A 25,006-nucleotide genomic window follows, 5' to 3' on the forward strand; every position below is an offset into this window, starting at 1 on the left:
ATGCCTGCAAATCTTCGGGGCTACTTTTGTGGGGTAAACGAGAAAAATAAAAATAAAAGATTTGTAGACTATAATGGTGTGATAGGTACCTGTATAAAATGAAAGGCTCATAGTGAGAATCTCAAATATATATTTTTTATAATTTTAAAATAGGTAGTTTTGAAATTATAGCAGTCACATAAAGTACTGTTGCACAAAGAAGTACTTTATTAAATAAGTATTTAAAACGATGTTGTTAAGTGAACTGTAATAGCTTGTCATAATAAAATAATATTGTTGGATAAACTAAATAATACAAATAGTAATTTACGTTCGTACGAATCATACGAATGTTATTGGTGGATAGAGTGCAAAGTAAAGGTACTACATAATAAAGACAAGACAAATTGACACCATTCTGTTGTGTTTTAAAGTAAACTAAATATTACAAATAACCATTTACGGTCGTAAATAGCTATTTGTATTATTTAGTTTACTTTAAAAAAATTGACACAATTTGTCTTGTTTTTATTATTCGGTACCTTTACTTTGCGCTTTGCACTCTAATCAACAATATCATTCGTACGAACATAAATGAGCATTTGTATTATTTAGTTTGTACTATTTATCCAACAATATTATTGTGCACAATAAACCTCATGTATGACAAGCTATTACAGTTCACTTAACAACATCATTTTAAATACTTAATTTATAATGCACTTCTTTATGCAACAGTACTTTATGTGACTGCTGTGCTACTATTTAATTTGTTGTCCGTAAGGATAAGTACAATCTACCATTGCGTTACATTTTCAACAATAAAATCGCCAGGGATCACCTTCTCCACCTTCGCCCGCGACGTATTTTTCCAATTTCTTGGCATCACAATACTCATACACCTTTCCATGTCTCTCCTATACTTAATACAGGGGCCCAGTCTTTTCAGGTTCTTTTTGTCACAAAGCATTACACAGTGGTTCGGATATGTAACTCCCTCTGTACTGCAACAGGGCCAATAGACTCTGGGACAGTAGCAATCCAGCATTTTATCCAAGTCCTCGAAATCGCCGTTTCGCCATTCGTAGGGGTATAGGAGATTGTAATCTTCCATTATCTTGTGAGAGCCTGCTTGGGCGGCGATTGGATAGACGAAAGAAGCAATGAGTACTGTAAAAATATTTAAATAAATTATTTACCTATATTTTTAAATAATGCTTGTTTGCGTTTTATAAATAATCATAATTTAAATAATATAATGGAAAAATTGACAAATTTACGCTTCCAGCAGGACTTGAACCTCTGCAATTCGTGCATCGCTTTTAACAATTTGAGCTACGGAAGCCTACCAGAAATGCGCAATATTTTTCTATTCCTTTCTTTATGTGTGTTCTGTATGGGTGTTTTAAAATGACATCCCATCAAAAAGATTAAATGTGAAATGAGAGTCAAGTTCATCGTTAAAAATAAGTATGCGTCGTTGTTGACTTCGCCGGAAAAATAATTGATTATTTATATGAGTGCCAAGTTCTAGTTCACTTGGGCTGTAATTACTCACTACTCACTACTTACTCCGTTGGCTCAGCGACCCAAAATGAGACTTGGCCTCCGACACAAGACAGCGCCACTTTTCTCGGTCCTGTGCGACCTCTCGCCAATTGCTGACTTTTTAATTGTTGACTTGATTGTAATTAAATATCACGAATTGACTAACCTAATTTTTACCTACGTACAGGCTATATTATATTTGTATAAGTATGTTTCTTTTCGAAAATTTAGTTTGTTGATATAAAAACTAGCGAGAAAGTTTTTAGATTCATTGAATGCTTTTGAAAATAAACGCTCAGAAAGTGACACTTTTTCCAAAGTGTAAACTTTTATGTAATTCGATTGTATGTATCATTTTAGTTGTTTACTGCTATCTGAAAATAAATACCGTAAAATGGGGTGAGTAGGTTTCGCGGGGAGAGGTGGGTTATGAATGGGGAGAGAAGGTTTGAGAGGGGGGTAAGAAGGGATTTTAAGGCTACTGCTACAAAAATAATGTATTCCAATTTAAAATGGAGCTATAGTAATACGCATAATAAAAAAAAATCGATCCAACAATCTTCCAAAATCACCTTTGTATGAAAACCCCTCTCACCCCAAATACGAGGCCCTACGGGGTGAGGTGGGTTTTCCTCTTTATCGTCAAAGTTATGAAATGGAACTACCCAAAATAGAATAATAACTAAAATACAAACGTCCGGAACACTTATTAATCTTATTATATACACCATTCAGTTTTCATATGTGAATATAAAATGTTATCGAGGTTTGAATTTCAGTTTTGACCCTACTCACCCCATTTTACGGTATTGACTTATCGAATAAATATTGATTTAGTTGCCAAGTGGACCCCAGGCTCCCATGAGCCGTGGCAAAATGCCGGGACAACGCGAGGAAGATGATGATTGCAGCGGTACATATTAGCTTTTAAAATTCCCGGGCCTATATCTATAAAACATGATTTCGTCTCGTTTTGTAACTTTGGCCCTTGAATTTTAAAAACCCTTATTAAGTAACTGTTGCACAAAATAGTATGCTGGCATATAATATCTCATGAAATTAAATAATACCGATTATGATCCACATTGGAGACGGTTGACTATATCTTCAGCCAATTCCAGAAGTCTGATTATCTTGATTTGGACATCACTGGAATCTAGAAAAAAAGTAAGAATATTTTCAATTACCTAAAACCTAACACATAGGTACAGAGAATTGAAGTTAACGCAGGGCAGCTTATGCGACCCCATTTACTCGAGTGCTCCTGGGGAATTCTGTCACCCGAAGGTAAGTGGGTGCAACAGGATTCTCTGCCTCTGGCTTGCCTTAGCCGACCGTCCAGAGTTGAGTCCATCGCTTTCACCCAATAGCCTTTTGTCATTTTAGATTCCATCAACTCTCAAAAGTCCTTACACCAGATTTGGTTGTAAAATGCGACCTAGCAGAAAGCATTTTTACCAAAGCTGAAATAGAGGTCCCTAATGCTTGGTTAAAAAAATGGATAGACAAACAATCCTATGGAACCTACTCACAAATAATTGAGGAATGCGACGTGCAGAGGAGAACAGTTAAATGAAAGCTTTTTTGCCCAAGCTGAAGCTGAAGCTGCGCGCTCGTTCGTTAAGCGAATCAAATAAATAATACCTACAAGACCTTGAAAAACAAAAATTCATAAGGTAAAAAAAATCATAGTTATCATTGTTATCAAGAAATACTCGAATATCTCTTTATGCACCATTTTGCGGCATGCAGCGACGCCTGAAGTTCGCTGTTCATAATTCAGCGCACGGCGTTTGCTCGAGCACCCTCGAGGCTCCGCGGTCGTGTGATAACGCTACAGACCACTTGCCATAAAACCATCTTTGTCCCGCATACATCCAGCAAGCTTATGATGGAAGGCATAATTCATGTGACAAAAATTCGTGGTGGCACAGATATACGATGTGCTGACATGATTGCTTAGAAAACCTTTATGCACCATTTTGCGGTTTGGTCACCGCCTGAAGTTCGCTGCTCTATAACTCTCGGTCATCTGATAATGCTACAGATCACTTACCGTGAAACCGTCCAACTTTGTCCAGCGGACCTATATATTCATGGGTCAAAATAAAACTCAGATCAGATGTTACCATGTCATGTGCATAACCGCCATCATCATATCGGTACAGTACAATCTGAAGTTCGCTGCTAATAATTCAGCACACCCTCGAGGCTGCCGTGGTCGTGTGATAACGCTATACAGAACACTTGCCGTAAAAGCGTCTAACATTGTCTTGTAGGGCTATCCCTTGACAAGAAAATATCTGTATACGTAAATAAATGGTACACTAATTGCATACTTCAAAAACAAACAGTTTCAGTCAGAAAAATATAATTAACGAAATATAGAGGCAGACAGGCGGTCTTATCGCTTCAAAGCGATCTCATAGGAATAGGGTGGTTACCTTTTTATTATTTTTATCTTTTACGTCAACAAATATTTATGTCAGAGCCTGCTCTGACACAACTTCAGTATGGATAAGTTCGCTGTTCATAATTCTGTTTACTGCGTTTGCTTGAGCACCCTCTATGATTCGCGGTTGTGTGACAACGCTACAGACTGTACTATGAAACCGTCCAACTTCATCCAGCAGACCTATGATGGATGGCATTGTCTACATAAAAGTCAGCTTTTAACATCGCGGTATTGAATAAAACAAACAATGTTATCATAATGTTACATCACATGCATAACCATTATTATCGGAACAGCCGCTGCCTGCCGGCTGAAGTTCGCTTTGTATAAATCTACGTACGGTGCACGGTATATTCTCGAGGACCCTCAAGTCTCCTGCAGTCGTGTGCTAACGTTACAGACAAAAGTTAACAGAGACTGAGAACCCTTGTTCTAGTACGTAGGAAGTGATCAATGGCATGAGTCTTCTTAGTCTTGCCCGAGAAATTGGAATGAATCTCTAGAACATGTTGTCATCTACGTCTTCTAATACCTACAACTATGTAGCGAGGTTGTAGGTAGGTATTACCTAGGTAGGTATCGTTTTCTATAGAAAACATCACGTGATCACCTGTCATTTCATAGAAAAGTAAACGCGGGAAGCTCCGGTCCGGACACGGCCCGGTTTAACGTGAGTCATCCTTAATGTAGCTGCAGTTGTTGACATCCAAACGTCACCTTGATGCTGTGTTACTGCAGCAGCGACGTTCCAACAACAGCAATTCTGCCGTCACAATCGGCATCTAACCTTTATTGCGGCGACCATCTAAGTTATTCAATTTATTTAAATAACAATGCATTACCGTTGTATAATATTCCATGTCTTCCTTTAGGGAATAAATTTATTGCGTTGTTTCCTTTGTTGTTGTTTATTTAAAAAAAATATTCTTAGTAGTTACGTGCTTTGTATGTAAAGCGGTATGCAATATGGGCAGGTATGCAACATTTCAATTTTACGTCCGTCCGTCAATAAAATTACAATTGTATTTTCTTATCTTAAAATTAAATTGGTAAATCGACTCTGGTATATGAACATTTAATAATAAATATATAAGTATCTCGTTTTTAGGGTTCCGTACCAAAAACTCACGTTAGCCCGGGCCGTGTCCGGGCCGGAGCTTCCGGCGCTTATTTTTCTATGACGTGACAGGCGATCACGTGATGCTTTCCATAGAAAACGATGCATTGGAAGTGTAGGTATTTATTATTTATTTTTATTAACCCGTCGAACGTCCACCATACAACAAACTGATGCAAAGAAAATTAACCTATATTGATTAAATTTTGTAGTATCACCTGTCTGATACTGATGAGTCGCTACGACCCTTTTTAACCGCCTTAAGACGAAACAGGAGCTGAGTTTTAATTATTTTAGGTAAATATACCCGTCTCGCTAACGGAAGCGGCACCTAAAAGTAGTGCGATAAACACAAGGCGAAAAATCCTGCGTAAAAATCTCAAAAATCGAGGTTTCGTACTCCTCTGTTTCCTCCTCCAAAACTTAACCAATCGTAACCAAATTTAGAAATCTAAATGATTATGAAATTATCTGTGTCGGACCGTTTTGCTTTTTTGGCTAATTGATATCAGTTTTGAATGCCACGCCTCTCATTGCGGCATAGTCAATTAGGCCATTTTTGAAGGGCTCTAGCGCCTTAAAAAACAAAAATATCAAAAAAAGCAAAACGGTCCGACACAGATATTGACAATATTAATCTGTGTTGAAAAAATCATTGCTCTAGCTTCAAAAACCACGGAGGAAAACGAGGAGTACGTTTGTATGGAGAAATGACCACTCCCGTTGGCTCTTAAAAAAAAGGAGGTTCTCTGTTTGACCCGTATGTTTGTATGTATGTTTGTCCGCGATTATCTCGCGTTTGGCTGAACCGATTTTGATGCGGTTTTCAGAAAAGTGTTTGTTACATTCTGGAGAAGGTTTTAGTACACATAGAGCTGACCTGATGCTGGACCCTGGATGTACCTAGTGGAACTCAGGTTTAGTGTAACATAGGCACATGCTGTTTTGGTCATCCGACACGCCTTGATGAGCAGTTGGGAGAGCAGTACCCAAGATAGAGCTGATGCTGAACCCTGGCTGTACCTAGTGGAACTCAGGTTTGGTGCAACATAGCCATATGCTGTTTTGGTCATCCGACATGCCTTGATGAGCAGTTGGGAGAGCAGTACCCAAGATAGAGGTGATGCTGAACCCTGGCTGTACCTAGTGGAACTCAGGTTTGGTGCAACATAGCCACATGCTGTTTTGGTCATCCGACACGCCTTGATGAGCAGTTGGGAGAGCAGTACCCAAGATAGAGCTGATGCTGAACCCTGGCTGTACCTAGTAGAACTCAGGTTTGCTGCAACATAGCCACATGCTGTTTTGGTCGTCCGACACGCCTTGATGAGCAGTTGGGAGAGCAGAACCCAAGATAGAGCTGATGCTGAACCCTGGCTGTACCTAGAGGAACTCAGGTTTAGTGTAACATAGCCACATGCTGTTTTGGTCATCCAACACGCCTTGATGAGCAGTTGGGAGAGCAGTACCCAAGATAGAGCTGATGCTGAACCCTGGCTGTACCTAGTGGAACTCAGGTTTGGTGCAACATAGCCACATGCTGTTTTGGTCATCCGACACGCCTTGATGAGCAGTTGGGAGAGCAGTACCCAAGATAGAGCTGATGCTGAACCCTGGCTGTACCTAGTGGAACTCAGGTTTGGTGCAACATAGCCACATGCTGTTTTGGTCATCCGACACGCCTTGATGAGCAGTTGGGAGAGCAGTACCCAAGATAGAGCTGATGCTGAACCCTGGCTGTACCTAGTAGAACTCAGGTTTGCTGCAACATAGCCACATGCTGTTTTGGTCGTCCGACACGCCTTGATGAGCAGTTGGGAGAGCAGTACCCAAGATAGAGCTGATGCTGAACCCTGGCTGTACCTAGAGGAACTCAGGTTTAGTGTAACATAGCCACATGCTGTTTTGGTCATCCAACACGCCTTGATGAGCAGTTGGGAGAGCAGTACCCAAGATAGAGCTGATGCTGAACCCTGGCTGTACCTAGTGGAACTCAGGTTTGGTGCAACATAGCCACATGCTGTTTTGGTCATCCGATACGCCTTGATGAGCAGTTGGGAGAGCAGTACCCACGATAGAACTGATGCTGAACCCTGGCTGTACCTAGTGGAACTCAGGTTTGGTGCAACATAGCCATATGCTGTTTTGGTCATCCGACACGCCTTGATGAGCAGTTGGGAGAGCAGTACCCAAAATAGAGCTGATGCTGAACCCTGGCTGTACCTAGTGGAACTCAGGTTTGGTTCAACATAGGCACCTACTGTTTTGGTTAACCGACTCGTCGTCTTGTACCTATGTTGCAGAGTTCCTCTAGGTGGATCGAATAACTTTTTTCTAATCGCCTTCAAAAACAAAGGAGGTTCTCAGTTTGACACGTATGTTTGTAGGTATGTCTGTATGTTTGTTCGCGATTATTTCGCGTTTGGCTGAACCGATTTTGATGCGGTTTTCAGAAAAGTATTTATTAAATTCTGTAAAAGGTTTTAGTATACATGGACGGTACCACTTGGGCCCGATAGGTGGCGCTGCTATCGGTATATCGTCAAATTTGATTTGCTGAGACCGATTTAGATGAAATGGTGGGAGTAGGAATAGGAGTAGGAGTGGGGGTGGGAGGGGGAGTAGCAGAGGGAGTGGAAGAGGGAGTTGGAGCGGAAGTAAGGTCTACCATTTACATGCCTATCCTATACTCGTATCTTGTCGAGTCGTTTGAGAGCAATAACTTTTTCTTTACAAATCTTAATCTATTTGGGCAGATATATAATATACTCCCCGGCTCGGCACGGGTAGTTCAACTAATTTACACAAAATCTTTACAAATTATACACGTAAACCTTTCTCAAGAATCACTCTATTGAAAGGTGAAAGCCGTGTAAAAATCCTCTCAGTCGTTTTTAGGTTTATCGCGAACATACATACAGACGAGGTGGGGGACTTTGTTGTATAATATGTATTCAGATGTAAGTATTGATTTTAACCCTAGGCAAACTAAGTTACAATAACAAGATTTGACGAAACATATTACCTATAAACTATTTACAAATCGTTTAGCACCGGAACGTCAAAGTTTTGTCGCGATTATCCGATAGGTTAACCATCGCCAACACTAGTACTAGCTCAAAACTAAATGTAGAGCCCATGTATGTATAAACAAACTACTATTTTAGCCCAAAACCTAAAATAAATAAAGTACCTATCACTAAAAATTAAAAAATAAAAATAAGTTAAAAAAATAAATAAAAAACAAAAACAAAACCAAAACCAAATTAACTTAATTTTATTTCTTTTTAATAAAAAGGGAACCGCCTTCAAAAACCAACCCACTGAAAAGTATTAAATAATTTTTATATACTTACCCTACCCCCTATCCTTATCCAGTCCCTATCCCGTCGTAAAGCAATTTTTTGCCAAAAAGTAATTGATACCTAATAATAAGCAAATTAATAACCATCCGAGTAATTACTTAGTTTTTGAAGGCGGTGCCAAACCAACAAAAACATTCTTTGCTGCCAAACAGAAAACATAGGAGTTGTTAAGTAGGTAGTTGTGAACTATTTATATGCAAGTAAGTGGCGCATTTTTCGTTGTCTTAAATTTTGGTTCTCTAGAATTTTGGTTTGGCACCGCCTTCAAAAACTAAATAATTACTCGGATGGTTATTAATTTGCTTATTATAAGGTATCAATTACTTTTTGGCAAAAATTTGCTTTACGACGGGATAGGGACTGGATAAGGATAGGGGGTAGGGTAAGTATATAAACAATATTTAATACTTTTCAGTGGGTTGGTTTTTGAAGGCGGTTCCCTTTTTATTAAAAAGAAATAAAATTAAGTTATTTTGGTTTTGGTTTTGTTTTATTTTTTTATTTTGAGTTAAATAATCGCACGTGTGATACTAGGGGCTCCACGGGTTGATTATAGAAAATATCGCACTAGTTTTACAAGTCGCTTCCGCTAGCGAGACCGATATAATAAATAAAATAAAAAATAATAAAAATAAAAATAAAAAATAAAAAGGCCTTTTATTCAAGTCCAATTTCGTTACATTTCATTCAATTACATTACAATAAAAAAATAATAATAAGTCAGCATTTATATTAGGTAAGTATAATGTCATTTTGAATTAGTTATTGTTAAGTCATTTTTTACATATTACAAATATACAAAGTATTATATGTGGTGGACAAGAACCCCTCATCGGGTGAAGGCAGCGAGACCGATATATTCACCTAAAATATTTTAATCTCAGCTCCCGAATCCTCTTAACTTTATATCCGAATGCAAAGTTTCATTAAGATCCATAATTCACATAAAAACATCCCTCATTGAAATCTCGGCACCATCAAAACAAATGAAAACCTGATGCTCCTATAATGGAAGCCTTTCGTCATCGAAATGAATGGCGTTCTCAAGTTTCGTGTAAAAAATCGGCCAAGTATTGGTGAAAATTGACACGCAGCGGCTTCGCAGAGTCCATCATAAAGTTCCAACATTAATCTTCCAAGTCAATTCAGATTTATCTTTGTTTTAGCAACTTTCTAAATTCTCCCTCCTGGGTTGGTCCTGTTTCTACTATTTGGGATATGAAAAACGCGTTTTTCGGTATATAATAATAATTAATAGTTATTTGTTTTACAAGGCGGCAAAGTTGTTTAAACGCTCGTGCTAATATTGATACCTGAGGAAGCGAAAGATGCCAAAATCATTACAGTATGCAAGTAGGTATCAAGCCAGTTTTAAACATTAATTAATTAAGAAAAACGCTTGCTGGTGCTAGTGCTAGGTTCTTATTTAGTCATGAAAACCTTGTGGATCTTTCAAAATTAAAAATAGGGAAAGTTTAAGTGGTATGGATTTTGTACTAATTCTATCTATACATCTTATAAAACAAGTCCCCCGCCGCTGTATGTTTGTATGTTTGTGATAAACTCCAAAACGACTGAACGGATTTTCATGCAGTTTTCACTTATCAATAGATTGATTCTTGAGGAAGGTTTAGGTGTATAATTTGTTAAGGTTTACCTGTGCGAAGCCGGGGCGGGTCGCTAGTCTCATAAAATTAAAATACACATTGTTAGGCCGTTGTAATAAGATAGGATAGAAAGCGGACTAACCCTATACCAGATAAGGTGTAGAATTTCGATCGGTCGGAATAAATTAGGGCAAAGTTTCAATTCGGAGTAGAGAGTGTGCGTTCACGGTACGGTGCGTCTACTTCGTCAGTCGAACAGACTATTAATTATTACTGTGAGGCCAGAGGTTACTGAAGTATCCAATTTATGAGGTTCAATGGAACCGTAAAATCACTCAAATACAGTCCAAAATCTACGAAGGTTCAAAATTAATTTGAATCTTTGTTTAGGTGTGACTATTATTTGAATGAGGCGGTTCTGAGAATCTGAGGCAGGTGATTTTCAAAAAACTAGCCAGGTGCGAGTATGATAATAATTACATTATTATAAATAACATATAATTATACATCAAATGGCATTATAAAAAATGTGTGATAGTTATTTTATAATAATTATATTATGAATTACACACCCATAAATACATTAGTATATTATGTATGTATTAATATTAACCAATCTGAGAACACAAATTTAGTTTACAATATTGTTATTCAAATTTGAAGCGTAGACTCCAAAAATCCATTACATTTAACAACGGCTCTTAAGACATTGTACCATCTTTAGACATTAACCCGTCATAACTCATAACAATAAAACCCATAATAAACCCAAACAAAACAATATATTTGAAGTAAGTATATCACCCAATTTCTTTTCGAAGAAAATGTGCCTCGTAAATGTTTGCTGGAACCAAATAAGTGATATATAGCAGTAAAAACATATGCGTCGTTTGCTTGCGAATAAAATTTTCATGACACATTTTTTATGTTTACATACGCGTATTGATTAGATGACATTGAGTTCATAAAAAACCGGACAATTGCGAGTCGGATCCGCCCACCGAAGGTTCCGTACTTTTTAGTATTTGTTGTTATATTTAGCGGCAACTGTAATATATCATCTGTGGAAATTTCAACTGTTTAGCTATCACGGTTCATGAGATTCAGCCTGGTGACAGACAGACAGACGGACAGTGGAGTCTTAGTAATAGGGTCCCGTTTTTCCCCTTTGGGTACGGAACCCTAAATAAAAACCGGATAAGTGCGAGTCGGTCTCACCCACCGAGGGTTTCGTACTTTTTAGGTACTTGTTATTATAGCGGCAACAGAAATACGTCATCTGTGAAAATTTCAACTGTCTATCACGTTTCATGAGATTCAGCCCGGTGACAGACAGACAGACGGACAGTGGAGCGTAGTAATAGGAACCCGTTTTTACCCTTTTGGTACGGAACCCTAAAAAAGTACATTTATTTCATAAGATCTTCGGATCCGTGCCATAATCGTAATGCGAGAAAACTGTACGGCTTGCAGAACAAGAATTTTAGGGCACCTAACTACCTACTGACACGATAAGGAATACTTATTGTGAAAAGAAAACTAGATTCGGAACGGGACACCGGTTTAGATTTATTAACCTGTTACGGTTTCGATATTATTTAGAATAGAATATAAATCTATACTCTTCTTGTTATACGTAAATGACATAACTGAAATAACTCATCATCAATTTATCTTATTTGCTGACGACATATCTGTAATTGTGACATCCGAAAATAGTAGGTATAGTTAATAGTAATACAATAGAAGAACATGAATCTGACATTAATAGAACGATATAAGTAATTATTAAATGGCTCCATATTAACAACTTAGACATCAATTTGAGTAAATCAAAATATATCATGTTCAACAAAAATATACCTCATCTGAATGTTACACGAATAGAGAAAGTAACACAAACAAAATTTTTAGGTGTAACAATAGATGAAAACTTGAACTGGAAGGCACATGTACAAATCGTATGTAGCAAAATCAATAAGTTTGTTTACGCACTTAAACAAGTACGGATCTTTTTAAAAAGGCAGCTGACCTGAACCAGCGTCCTCGTAGAGACCCTAACAGACTCGTATTAGACGTTACTCCAAAACTAGCACTCTACAGTAAAAGTTGTCTCAAAATGTGTGTTAAGCTTTTTAACCAATTGCCTGAACACCTTAAAGAGTTGAATGCCAAAGCACTAAAACCAAGGCTCTATAAATGGCTACATGGACAAACCTTGTATAATATTAATTAAATTTTAAATTGACGGTTCCTTTAATTAATTAAATTTCTTAGCTTTAACATTGACATTTGAATTGTTTTGTATATACCTGTCTATTTTGCTTAATGTATTGTATGTCCTAGAGTTTAAGGTGTAAATTTGCATGCTACTTTGTAGTTAATCATGTGTTACCTAATAACAATAGCATAAGAACCACTGTACCATGTTTATTGCAAATAAATGAAATCTAATCTAATCATTTATTCAGACAACACATCAATACAAATAACACATCTATATACAAGTACAGGGCAAAGATAAACAAAACAGTGGAAATAAAGATGTGAAGCCGTCTCCACTCAGCAATTCAGCTGGCACGACTAGCGTGGTCAACGGCGCTGGTTTTCTGTGGAGCCAGCGGAGTGTGCGATTTAAATGTGACCTTTAAGGCCAGGGCCACACCGGCTGCGTGTACGTAGGAGCTAAAATGTTGGAGCCGCGCACGCACACGACACGCAAGCGGTGTGTCATCTCTCATTACGAACTGTATATTACAACACGCACGTGCACGTCTACGCACATGCACCCGGTGTGCACAGACCTTAAAGATCCCTCACGGTGATTGCTGTCTGCGAAATGAAAAAGTTTTGTGTGAATTGTTCCAATCAAAGTATAAAAACCAGTTCAAACCCAAACCAAGTTGATAAATCTGAATGGGGCCCGGTCTTTATCTTACGGAGACATTTTGCTTAGCAACTTCCATTTTCGCTTGACATTTTTATAGATATTCCCGCAAAATGATAAAATGCGATACAAAGCGAAACAGCAAACTTTGTGAACGACGAATAAACCGTTTATTTATTTTCTTTAAAACTTTTATCGTAGGTTTCTGTTCATACTTTCTGTATTACCAAGTATTTAATATCAAAGGAAAAAAAGAAATAACGAAAATGTACTTTACTATTTATTAAAATGTAAATTACTTTGAATATTTAGAATAAGTATTCTTTTATACCTTTACTTCGATTCTATAGTGTAAAAGATAAGTAAGTACGTTTGTAGCAATGATAATTTAATTTAAATCATTAAATATTACCAGAATTCATTTTATTTATTGTTGGGTATCTATCACAGCCTGTAGTAGGTGAAACCGCTAGAGTTTATTTTCAGTTTCGGGTAGTTACAATAAAAAAACCTTTTAAATCTCGACTTTATTGTGAAATTTAGGAGCTATAATTCTTCTGAAGCCCGATTTAGGTTTAATATTTCGTTACGGTTTTGATGTCACTTTTGTATGACATTGAAGATGGCTCACGCTGGTTGGTGCATGCGAAATTATATTGTGAAAGTCGTCAAAGTCATATCAAAAGCAGCTCAAACCCATAACAAATCCTGATGTTATTATTGTAACCTACCGATGCACCTTATAAAAAAGGTTTTCACATATTTTGCAGTGGTCAGTTTTTAGGGTTCCGTACCCAAAGGGTAAAAACGGGACCCTATTACTAAGACTCCACTGACCGTCTGTCTGTCACCAAGCTGTATGCTGTATCTCATGAACCGTGATAGCTAGACAGTTGAAATTTTCACAGATTATGTATTTCTGTTGCCGCTATAACAACAAATACTAAAAACAGAATACCTAAAATAAATATTTAAGTGAGGCTCTCATACAACAAACGTGATTTTTTCGTTTTTTGCGTAATGGTACGGAACCCTTCGTGCGTGAGTTCGACTCGCACTTGGCCGGTTTTTATTGGAAACTGGCCAGATATTGGGGATCTTCTCTATCTGTACAACATATAATACATTTGACACATTTCAAGTGTTGTAATCAGAAGCATTAGTGTGTGTTCATGTTAACCATATACGACAAGACATTGAATCGACGTGACACATGTCCACTGAGTGATACATACTTGTACAATAAGTCCTGCGTGGATTACCACTAGTGATATTATGGACAAGTAATCTGAATTATACATCATGGAAAAGTATATGGGGTGGAATGATGAATACTATAAAAATGAGTCAAAGTGCCTCCAAATCCATGTGGCAAATCTATACATATAATAAAGCTGAAGAGGGTCGAAAGTCTGTACATGGAAGATATTTGAAAAAAAGTTGGCTGGGGATACTTAGAATCGATAACAGAACACGTTCCAAAAGTTTTTAGAATTTTTGTCTGTTTGTCTGTTTATCTGTTTATCTGTTTGTCTGTTTATTTGAACGCGCATCACGTGAAAACCGCTGAACGTATTATGATGAAAACTTTACTAATCTGTCGAAAAAATCCCCGGCCAGGTTATAGACTATAAAAATTAAACATCTAAAAGGGGGGGTAGCCACAACACTCGATTGACTTAAGTTTGCCCCTGAATCTTATGGCGCTACTTAGGAAGGAGGGGCAAACTTTTTTCAAATATGTGCTACCACTATTGAGTACCCTGGTAAACTAACAGATGGCGCTGAATTTAGTACGTTGTGACATGAATAAGCTACCGAGGAAAAATTTTGCCAAATTAACTCTAAGTTTAGAACAGGGGGTACGGATATCAACAAAAATAATTGAATAATTATGTTGATTTAATAAATTAATAATACAACAAAATTAAATGACAGTAAATTAATTGCCCCTCATTGCACAGTCTTTTGGGGAACTGAGTAAACATTAATTAATAAAGAAAACTAAAAATGAGTTTACATAGTTACAAAGTGCATAATTATTAAAAATTATTAATTTTCTCCATCATGAATTATACCTAATAGTAATTATATCGCACCCATATTTTTTTCAATTTCAATTAATTTATTTATAAAATAATAATTTTACACGTCACATCATAAAAATCACAATGATAAAAATATCACAATTGATAATAGTAAATCACACACATGCCTACATATAAAACAATAATTTTGTGGTACCTACATATATCACATGCTTATTTTTGTCGAGTATGGATGTAGACAGTTAGTGGTTCGACTTTGTACTTTTTTTTAATAACTAGGTAGGTACATACTTTTTACTTTATAAAGTATAATATATAAATATCAAATCCATATTCATACAAGGTGGGTACTTTGAAAAAAAAAAAACATTGACCTCTGTCATTTGTAGTGCCGGATTAACCCTTTTAGGCAAAATAAGCACTTGCTTAGGGCACCACGTCTAGGGGGCACCAAAACCGTAGGCAAAAAAAAGCGCAGGCTGCATCTGCATCAGCATTGTCGTGGAGTAGGTACCTGGTACCTACATGAAACTTTTATACGTGTACAAGTATACCCATCTAATAACGTCCCATCCCTTCTCTGCATGAAATCCTGGATTCGCGCCTGGTTGGGACTAAAAGTAAAAACTGCGTTTTTTATATCGAAAAATTTTCGCGCTCGCTTCGCTCGCGTTTACTAAACACTATAAGATGTGATAAAAGTGACATTCGGGTGGCGACTGCAGCAGAATTACCTACTCTGTTGTAACGTTACTGCTGCAGCACTGTTAATTTTCGTGATAAAATGATGTGGCTGATATCCATACTAAAAATAAAAATGTACAACTGTCTATCAAATTGCGTTTATATATCGAAAAATTTTCGCGCTCGCTTCGCTCGCGTTTTCAATAACTTTCTAAGTCAAATTGCGTTTTTTATATCGAAAAATGTTCGCTCTTGCTTCGCTCGCGTTTTCAGTAACTGCTGCAGCACTGTCAATTTTTGTGATAAAATGATGTGACTGATTTCCATACTAAAAGTAAAAAAGTACAACTGTCTATCAAATTGCGTTTTTATATCGAAAACTGTTCGCTCTTGCTTCGCTCGCGTTTTCAGTAACTGCTGCAACACTGTCAATTTTCGTGATAAAATGATGTGGCTGATATCCATACTAAAAATAAAAATGTACAACTGTCTATCAAATTGCGTTTATATATCGAAAAATATTCGCGCTCGCTTCGCTCGCGTTTTCAATAACTTTCTAAGGTAAGGCGACTGCAGCAGCATTACTCTGTTACAACGTTACTGCTGCAACACTGTCAATTTTCGTGATAAAATTATGTGACTGATTTCCATACTAAAAGTAAAAATTTACAACTGTCTATCAAATTGCGTTTTTATATCGAAAAATTTTCTCGCTCGCTGCGCTCGCGTTTTCAATAACTTTCTGAGGTACGGTGACTGCAGCAGCATTACTCTGTTGCAACGTTACTGCTGCAACACTGTCAATTTTCCTAATAAAATGATGTGACTAATTTCCATACTAAAAGTAAAAATGTACAACTGTCTATCAAATTGCGTTTTTATATCGAAAAATTTTCGCGCTCGCTTCGCTCGCGTTTTCAATTACTTTCTACGGAATGGCGACTGCAGCAGCATTACTCTGTTGCAACGTTACTGCTGCAACACTGTCAATTTTCGTGATAAAATGATGTGACTGATTTCCATACTAAAAGTAAAAATTTACAATTGTCTATCAAATTGCGTTTTTATATCGAAAAATTTTCGCGCTCGCTGCGCTCGCGTTTTCAATAACTTTCTAAGGTACGGTGACTGCAGCAGCATTAGTCTGTTGCAACGTTACTGCTGCAACACTGTCAATATTCGTGATAAAATGATGTGACTAATTTCCATACTAAAAGTAAAAATGTACAACTGTCTATCAAATTGCGTTTTTATATCGAAAAATTTTCGCGCTCGCATCGCTCGCGTTTTCAATTATTTTCTAAGGTATGGCGACTGCAGCAGCATTACTCGGTTGCAACGTTACTGCTGAAACACTGTCAATTTTCGTGATGAAATGATGTGACTGATTTCCATACTAAAAGTAGAAATGTACAACTGTCTATCAAATTGCTTTTTTATATCGAAAAATTTTCGCGCTTGCTTCGCTCGCGTTTTCAATAACTTTGTAAGATATGCCGACTGCAGCAACATTACTCTGTTGCAACGTTACTGCTGCAGCACTGTCAATTTTCGTGATAAAATGATGTGACTGATTTCCATACTAAAAGTAAAAATGTACAACTGTCTATAAAATTGCGTTTTTATATCGAAAAATTTTCGCGCTCGCTTCGCTCGCGTTTTCAATTACTTTCTAAGGTATGGCTACTGTAGCAGCATTACTCTGTTGCAATGTTACTGCTGCAGCACTGTCAATTTTCGTGATAAAATGATGTGACTGATTTCCATACTAACAGTAAAAATTTACAATTGTCTATCAAATTACGTTTTTATATCGAAAAAATTTCGCGCTCGCTTCGTTCGCGTTTTCGATCACTTTCTAAGGTACGGTGACTGCAGCAGCATTACTCTGTTGCAACGTTCCTGCTGCAGCACTGTCAATTTTCGTGATAAAATAATGTGACTGATTTCCATACTAAAAGTAAAAATGTACAACTGTCTATCAAATTGCGTTTCTATATCGAAAAATTTTCGCGCTCGCTTCGCTCGCGTTTTCAATAACTTTCTAAGGTATGGCTACTGTAGCAGCATTACTCTGTTGCAACGTCACTGCTGCAGCACTGTCAATTTTCGTGATAAAATTATGTGACTAATTTCCATTCTCAGCTGTAATGCGGCAATGAACGTCACTAAACTAACCAAAAAAATTCAATGTAATCTCGATGACCCTAGGGAGAGTTACCTTACTGTATCGTCCGATATACATCTACTACTCTGTCGTTTAAACGTTTAAATCACGTGTAAAATTTGAATAAGGGCGAAAAAAACTATTGACTTTGGAGTGTAGTTTTATTTAATGGTACCTAATTGTAAAATATTTTATCTGGACTGCAGTCCTCTAGCATAGCCATCTGTCAACTCTACTTCAAGTTCCGCCTCCAGGGGAGAGGGAGAGAAATTAGGATTAGTAATTAGCTGCTTACTGACACAGACCGAATTCCACGCGGGCGGAGCCGCGGGCACAGCTAGTTGTAAATAAGGAACGGGGCAGAAGCTCACGCCCTCTGGCAGATTTTTTTGATGTAGTCGTCGACTCAGACGGGACCAGTTTTGCATCGAAACAGGACGCTGCGAGTGCCATGAACAAACGGTTTGCGTCCGCAGCGGCAGCATGTGGAGCACCGAGCGCCGACCTGCCGCAAGTGCGCGCCGCGCTGAGCCTTGCCCGCGCGCCGGCTGATTGTAGCCTGCTCCTCCGTCCGTTTTCTGTAGCTGAGGTATTTCGAATAATCACCAAAAACATCCCACACAAAGCCACTAAAGATTTATACGATATTTCTATGGAGCTCATATATATCGCTGCCGCTCCCCTATCACCTGTGCTGGCGGATCTGTATAATCAATGCATTTTCGAAGGAGTCTATCCCTCATCCCTTAAAACTAGTAAAATTTCGCCTGTGTTTAAGGGAATAGGAAAAAGAGAAAACATTGATGGTTACAGACCCGTCTCCATAATTCCAGCGGTGGCTAAGGTGTTCGAAAATGGCCTCAGCTCGCGACTAACAGATTTTCTTACGGCTACAGACGCTCTGTCTACGCGGCAATATGCCTACCGCGCGGGCCGCTCGACTTGCGCGATGACGCGTGAGCTGGTGCGCTGTGTTGTGGGCTCTCGCGAACAGGGCCAGCAGGTCGCTCTGTTATGCTGTGACCTGTCGAAGGCGTTCGATGTTGCCGACCACAGCGTGCTCGCTATCAAACTGCGCCACTATGGCATAAGAGGTAAAGCGCACGCACTCTTAACAGATATGCTTCATGGTAGGTCCCAGGCAGTGGTGGGTGACGGGGGCAGAGTGAGATCGGAAGCGATATCGACGGCAATGGGAGTTGCGCAGGGGTCGTCGGTGTCGAATATACTTTTCTCGCTGCTTCTAAATGACCTTCCGAAAGCAATAACAGCGGGAGAAGCTTATATGTATGCCGATGACGTCGCTGTTGTAGTATCCGCACCCAATATAGATAAACTCGAGCAGCGCCTAAATGAAGTTGCTAGTCAGGTATCGCGGTATTTCAGTGTGAACGGCTTAGTACTTAACTTAAAAAAGACCCATTTCCTGCATTTCAATCTTGCTGGAAGAGATCCTAGGGATCTAGTGGTACTCGTGGACCGTGTCAGAATAGACCGGGTCCAAAGCACCGCATTTCTGGGCATTGAACTTGATAGGGGCCTCCGGTGGGAAGCACACACTATTAAAGTTTGTAACAAACTGGCGGGTGCCTGCTTCGGACTGCGACGCCTGGCAAGGGTGGTGCCCAGGGATGTGGTGAGGTCTTGCTATTTTGCCACTTTGCACTCGATTCTCCAATACGGTGCGGAGCTGTGGGGCCGCGCTGCCGAATGGGAGCGTGTCTTCCGAATGCAGAAAAGAGCCGTCCGAGCGATTGTGCAGGTAGGACAAAGTACATCTGCAAAACCACACTTTAAGGACCTCCAGATACTCACGCTGCCCTCTGTAGTTATATACCAAGTGGCAGTCTATGTGCGATGCCACCTTAATGAATACGCGAGAGGAGCTGACGTACACGGTCGTAACTTGCGCAATGCCCACAGACTCTTAGGTGTTAAGCATAGGTTAGCCAAGTCAGCGAAACTAACCCACGTGATGGGGCCGACTGTGTACAACCGACTGCCGAGTCATGTCACGAATGCGCCGTCATTAACGAGCTTCAAAATGCAACTGAAACGATGGCTTATCGAGCACACTTTTTACAGCTTTAATGAGTTTATGGAGTACAAAATAAGTACCTAAACTTAGATTTTAATATAATTTTAATTGTATAATGTTACAAATCTTATTTTGTAAATAATTTCTTGTAAATAATATTTTTGACATGTAATACGAACTATTATGAATAAATATATGAATATGAATATGAATATGAATAATGATGAACCGATGGGATGAGATTATGCGTACTCGTATTTCAATGCGAGTTGGATTTCTACTATGTAATATACCTTTTATTTCGCATAACGATCAGCTTGGACTTTTAAATATTATTATTTTATAAAACACAAACAAGCAATGAGGAAACAGATGGAAATAACTCGTGCCTAGTGTCCCGCGGGAAATCTTAGCTGTTTGAAAACTTAAATTACGAGGAAAATATTGAAAAGTAATCTTACCTTGAATTGTGAAGTTTTTAGAAGAATGGCGCATTGTTGTGAAGGAAATATTTGTTTGTTTTTCTTTAGATTGCAAGTTTGGGCTTAAATATACTTTAAATTAACAAGAAGGAAATGGGTGAGCTTGTTTTGTTTATGTTTTATATTCGTCTTCTATTGCGCAGTATTTCAAAGTCGTTACAGACGGACGTACCGGTCCGCGACCTTGGTCTGGTCCGAGGCCTGTTCGATCGTGTGTAAGGTGGTCGGCCGTAGGTACGTCCGTTAAGAACGCAGCTATAAGTCATCTTCCTCGCATTGTCCCGGCATTTTGCCACGGCTAATGGGAGCCTGGGGTCCGCTTGGCAATTAATCCCAGGAATTGGCGTGGGCACTAGTTGTTACGAAAGCGACTGCCATCTGACCTTCCAAGTCTTCCAACCCAGAGGGTAAACTAGGCCTTATTGGGATTAGTCCGGTTTTCTCTAGATGTTTTGTTTCATCGAAAAGCAACTGGTAAATATGAAATGATATTTCGTACATAAATTTCGAAAAACTCATTGGTACGAGCCGGGGTTTTACCCGCGACCTCCGGATTGCAAGTCGCACGCTCTTACCGCTAGGCCACCAGCGCTTTTTTTGAACGCAGCTATAAGTGAGAGCGAGAAAGAGATATTTTGACCGAACCAAGGTCACGGTCCTGTACGCCCGTCTGTAATGACTTTAAAACGCATCAGAAATACATCATGTGTGAAATTAACTGTTTAGCTATCACGGTTCATCAGATACAGCCTGGTGACAGACAAACGGACAGACAGACAGACGGACAGACAGACAGACAGACAGACAGATAGGCAGACAGACGGACAGCGAAGTCTTAGTAAGGGTCCCGTTTTTACCCTTTGGGTACGGAACACTAAAAAGTTTAATTAGAATCGGGCCCATGGTCCACATTCTTATTTCTATTACGCAATTGTTTTGCCTATAATGATTTTACACTGAATTTTTAGTACAAATAAATATGTATGAAAGTTTATACCAAACCATTTAACTTAAGGTAAACCGTAAATAACGGGAACTTTCTTAAACAATTCAGTAGCAAATTGAACAATAATTACTTCATAATTTGAAACGAAAGGTGTAAAATAAATAACAGAGTTAAGCAAGTTCATCAAACTCTCTTTTGTACTTAAAAAACTTCTACTTTAGGCTCTTTTAAGTTTTATATACCATGTTCTGAAGAATTTAAGAAAGTTTACTAGTGTACTTTTGAAATCTAGTCTTTGACTAAGGCTTAAGTATTTATTAGAAAGTTCACAAAGTGAATGTTAAGGTAAGTTATTTATAGAGTTTAGAAAAGATTTAATTCTACTTGGATTGACTTATCTTTTCCACTATGTTTATAATTAAATTGAAAATGCAACAGAATTGTGGTTCGTTTCCAAATATAGAATAATATACGAACATGTATTATTATTCGCTCAGCAGCCGTGGCCCTTTGGCTTGGGCCTTTGCCCATCAGTGGGACATAATCATTATAGGCTATAAAAAAAAATCTTCGATATTTTATTTGGAACTATGTAGGTTTGGGCATATAATTCAGAAAATGTTACTTTTTTAATGATCTGTTGAATTTTAAAATAATGAATGATGAATTTACACAGTAAATAACAATTTTCCTTCTGTCTAATCAACTCTAATCCTATCTGGGATGAAGTATAGTAGCCTTTATGTGTTTTCAATAAGATTAACGTATTTTCAGTTAAAAGTGTGGATGATTGTAATGTATACATTTAAGTACGGTTTTCATTTCACAGTATTATTTATATTTTATTACATTTCCACGAGAAATGAACACAAACATGAATTAAACATCCCACAAAGCATATTTTATTTAACACTGGGAATATCAATTTCCGGAGGTTCCAATTTTAAAACAGCCACCAGCCACATATTCATTAATATTACTTTTTAGGGTCAAGTGTGAATATGCGTAGAAGGATAACCAACTGGCGGGCGTATGATGGTCACGACGCAATGGCTTAATTTAATTAATGACGTTTCATCATCATCATCATCATCATCATTATCAGGCTATATTAGTCCACTGCTGGACATAGCCCTCCCCTAAAGAGCGCCAAAGCGCCGCCCTATCTTCAGCTTGCCGCATCCAGCATCTGCCTGCAGTCTTTCGCAGATCATCATCCCACCTGGCCGGAGGGCGTCCTACACTACGTTTGCCGAGTCGCGGTCTCCACTCAAGGAACACGTTTACCCCAGCGGTTGTCGGTTCTTCGCGGGATATGGCCAACCCACTGCCACTTCAAATCAGCTTGCTAATTCTTTACACACATTCATTCATTATTGACATTTTCTTCAACATCCTGGATTTGTATCCATAACAAATCCAGATCAAATTAATAAGCTGTTATTCAAGTCAGAATACGCCTTCAAGTCGAACTTACAATATTTTCATATACCTACAATTATTTAGAAAAAATGAAGCAAATCTACCAAATAAACCTATTAAATAAAAATTATTATTCAAAGCCCATTGTGTTCTAGTGCTGGGCAAAGGCCTCCCCGCTCTTCTTCCACTCGTCTCTGTTTAGCAATATCTAGCCAGGATATAGCAATATCTAGCCAGCCTCTCAAGAAGGAGTCCAAGTTATCCCGCCATCGCCGACGAGGCCTGCCGGCTCCCCGGTTAGACTCGTGGGGCTCCCACTCTGTGGTTAACTTGGCCCACAAGTCGACCGGCATTCGGCAGACATGACCAGCCCAGTCCCATTTTAACTTAGCCGCTTTCCGAGTTAGGTACGTCTATATTATTCGAGTCTTAGAGCGCAGCGTGGTGTTTTGGACTCGATCCCTTAAATTTACACCCCTTATTTTTTTTTCTTTTTTTTAGATTTAACTTTATAATATTGATTGATGAATTTTATATTAGATTGTATTTTATTGTTTTAGAATTAATTGCTTATTTCTTAGTCTTTAGGATTACCGATGTCATAGTATCGTAAAAGAAAATATGGACCTAGCGGAGGTCTCAGCACGTCCGCAGAAAACTGCCACAACAGTAACTCAAACTATTTAATTCAGGTCAGCGCAGCAAATCCACAGTAGCTTCCGATGCCATCACACTCAAAATGCACCCTTACCATGGGTTGACGCTGACATATTCGCTAGCGACGGCGTAAACTCACAATTGCATCTCCCTCCTACTGACATTGGTGCAAGCGAGATGCACTGCATTTGAGTTGCAGTCGCTAGCGTTTAAGGCCACGTAAAAACTCATGGTGAAGTGAGTCTGAAACATAAGCTTTATGTTACATAATGTGTGACTCTGTGTCGCAATCGCAACCTGTACCACGCGACTAAAACGTTGTAAGCGCCGTTAAATTCATGGCGCTTACGCGTTTAGGTCGCGAGATTAACGCTCCTCTTCTATGGTTTGTTGTCAAAACAACAACAACTCATGGCGCAAAATACTGTTTCTCTGTGCCGGTTCTATACATAGTAATAAGTTCAATGATGCTACATTGACAGATTTTCCAGACACAAACCAGGCAGATCTAAATCTAATTAACAAATCAGTATGTATATTAGCTATCCAGTCACTCGCTAACCCTTCCTCATTTACATGGTAACATCGTCTGAAAATTGCCCGCTGGTGTCGTGAATATATGAATTTATATGGGAAAATATTGACAGCTAACCAGTCAGGAATAACAATGAGATTTGTCGGAATGAATCTTTCCGCTGAGCCGACGTTGGCTTATTCGTACTGCCTATTGATAGGAAGGTTGTAGCCGTGAAATGTGTGTTTTGAAAGCATAACGCTCATAACATAAGGGCTCATTTAGACGGCGCTCGAACTCGCATACTATTTTAGTTACATTGCGAACCATTGAGGTTACATCAACTCAGCCTCCCGATCAAATAACGCAGTGTAATGAAACTCGCATGCAAGTTCTCGCACCGTCTAAATAAGCCCTAATAGAGATATCTTTAAATAAAGCCTGACAAGATTCTATGGGGACCGTGCGCGTTGTTGAAGGGTCTGCCATCTTGTGGCCTGAATCGGAAATATAAAATGTTCATTGCCAAAGCAAGTGCTGCGATCTACCGTTCCCATATGTTTTCTTGTCCATAGTATGTTGTGCCATGTTGTGGGCTACATTGGAAGCATAAACTTCATATTTGCCTACGCCTCGCGGCAAAAATCTGACGGCTATAATGCAAGTGCATGTGCTGCCTCCTATATATAATAATTCATGCACGCTCATATTTGGCCGATTTTCATTGGTGATCTTTATTTTACTGACAAGGCACTCTTTGACAACAGACGTTGAAAGTCATCGAATGTTAAAAATATTCTCAAATATGCAAGAAAACATCATCAATAAACCTTATAAAACTAAATCCCCCGCTGGTCTGTCTGTTTGTGTGTTTGTATGTTTGTTTGCGATAAAGTCAAAAACTACTAAACGGATTTTCAGGCGGTTTTCACATATCAATAGAGTGATTCTTGAGGAAGGTTTAGTTGCTAACCCGTGCGAAGCCAAGGCGGGTCGCTAGTTTTGAATATAATAAAGGGCAAAGGATTGCTTAGCGTTCCAATAATCGATGTTTCGAAATTGGTCATTGACATGACCGGTACTGACATTT

General features: G+C 38.6%; 1 long non-coding RNA gene across 1 annotated transcript; it reads right to left on the reverse strand.

Moving 5' to 3' along the window:
* Positions 1-112: 112 nt before the first annotated feature.
* Positions 113-4,993, reverse strand: LOC134802890 (uncharacterized). Its single transcript, XR_010145893.1, has 3 exons — positions 4,825-4,993; positions 2,598-2,683; positions 113-1,149 (listed from the first exon to the last, which is right to left on the reverse strand). It is a non-coding gene; the product is annotated as an uncharacterized LOC134802890 (long non-coding RNA).
* Between the last annotated feature and the right edge of the window lie 20,013 nt (positions 4,994-25,006).

Source organism: Cydia splendana, chromosome 2, assembly GCF_910591565.1.
Source record: "Cydia splendana chromosome 2, ilCydSple1.2, whole genome shotgun sequence".
NCBI lineage: Eukaryota > Metazoa > Arthropoda > Insecta > Lepidoptera > Tortricidae > Cydia > Cydia splendana.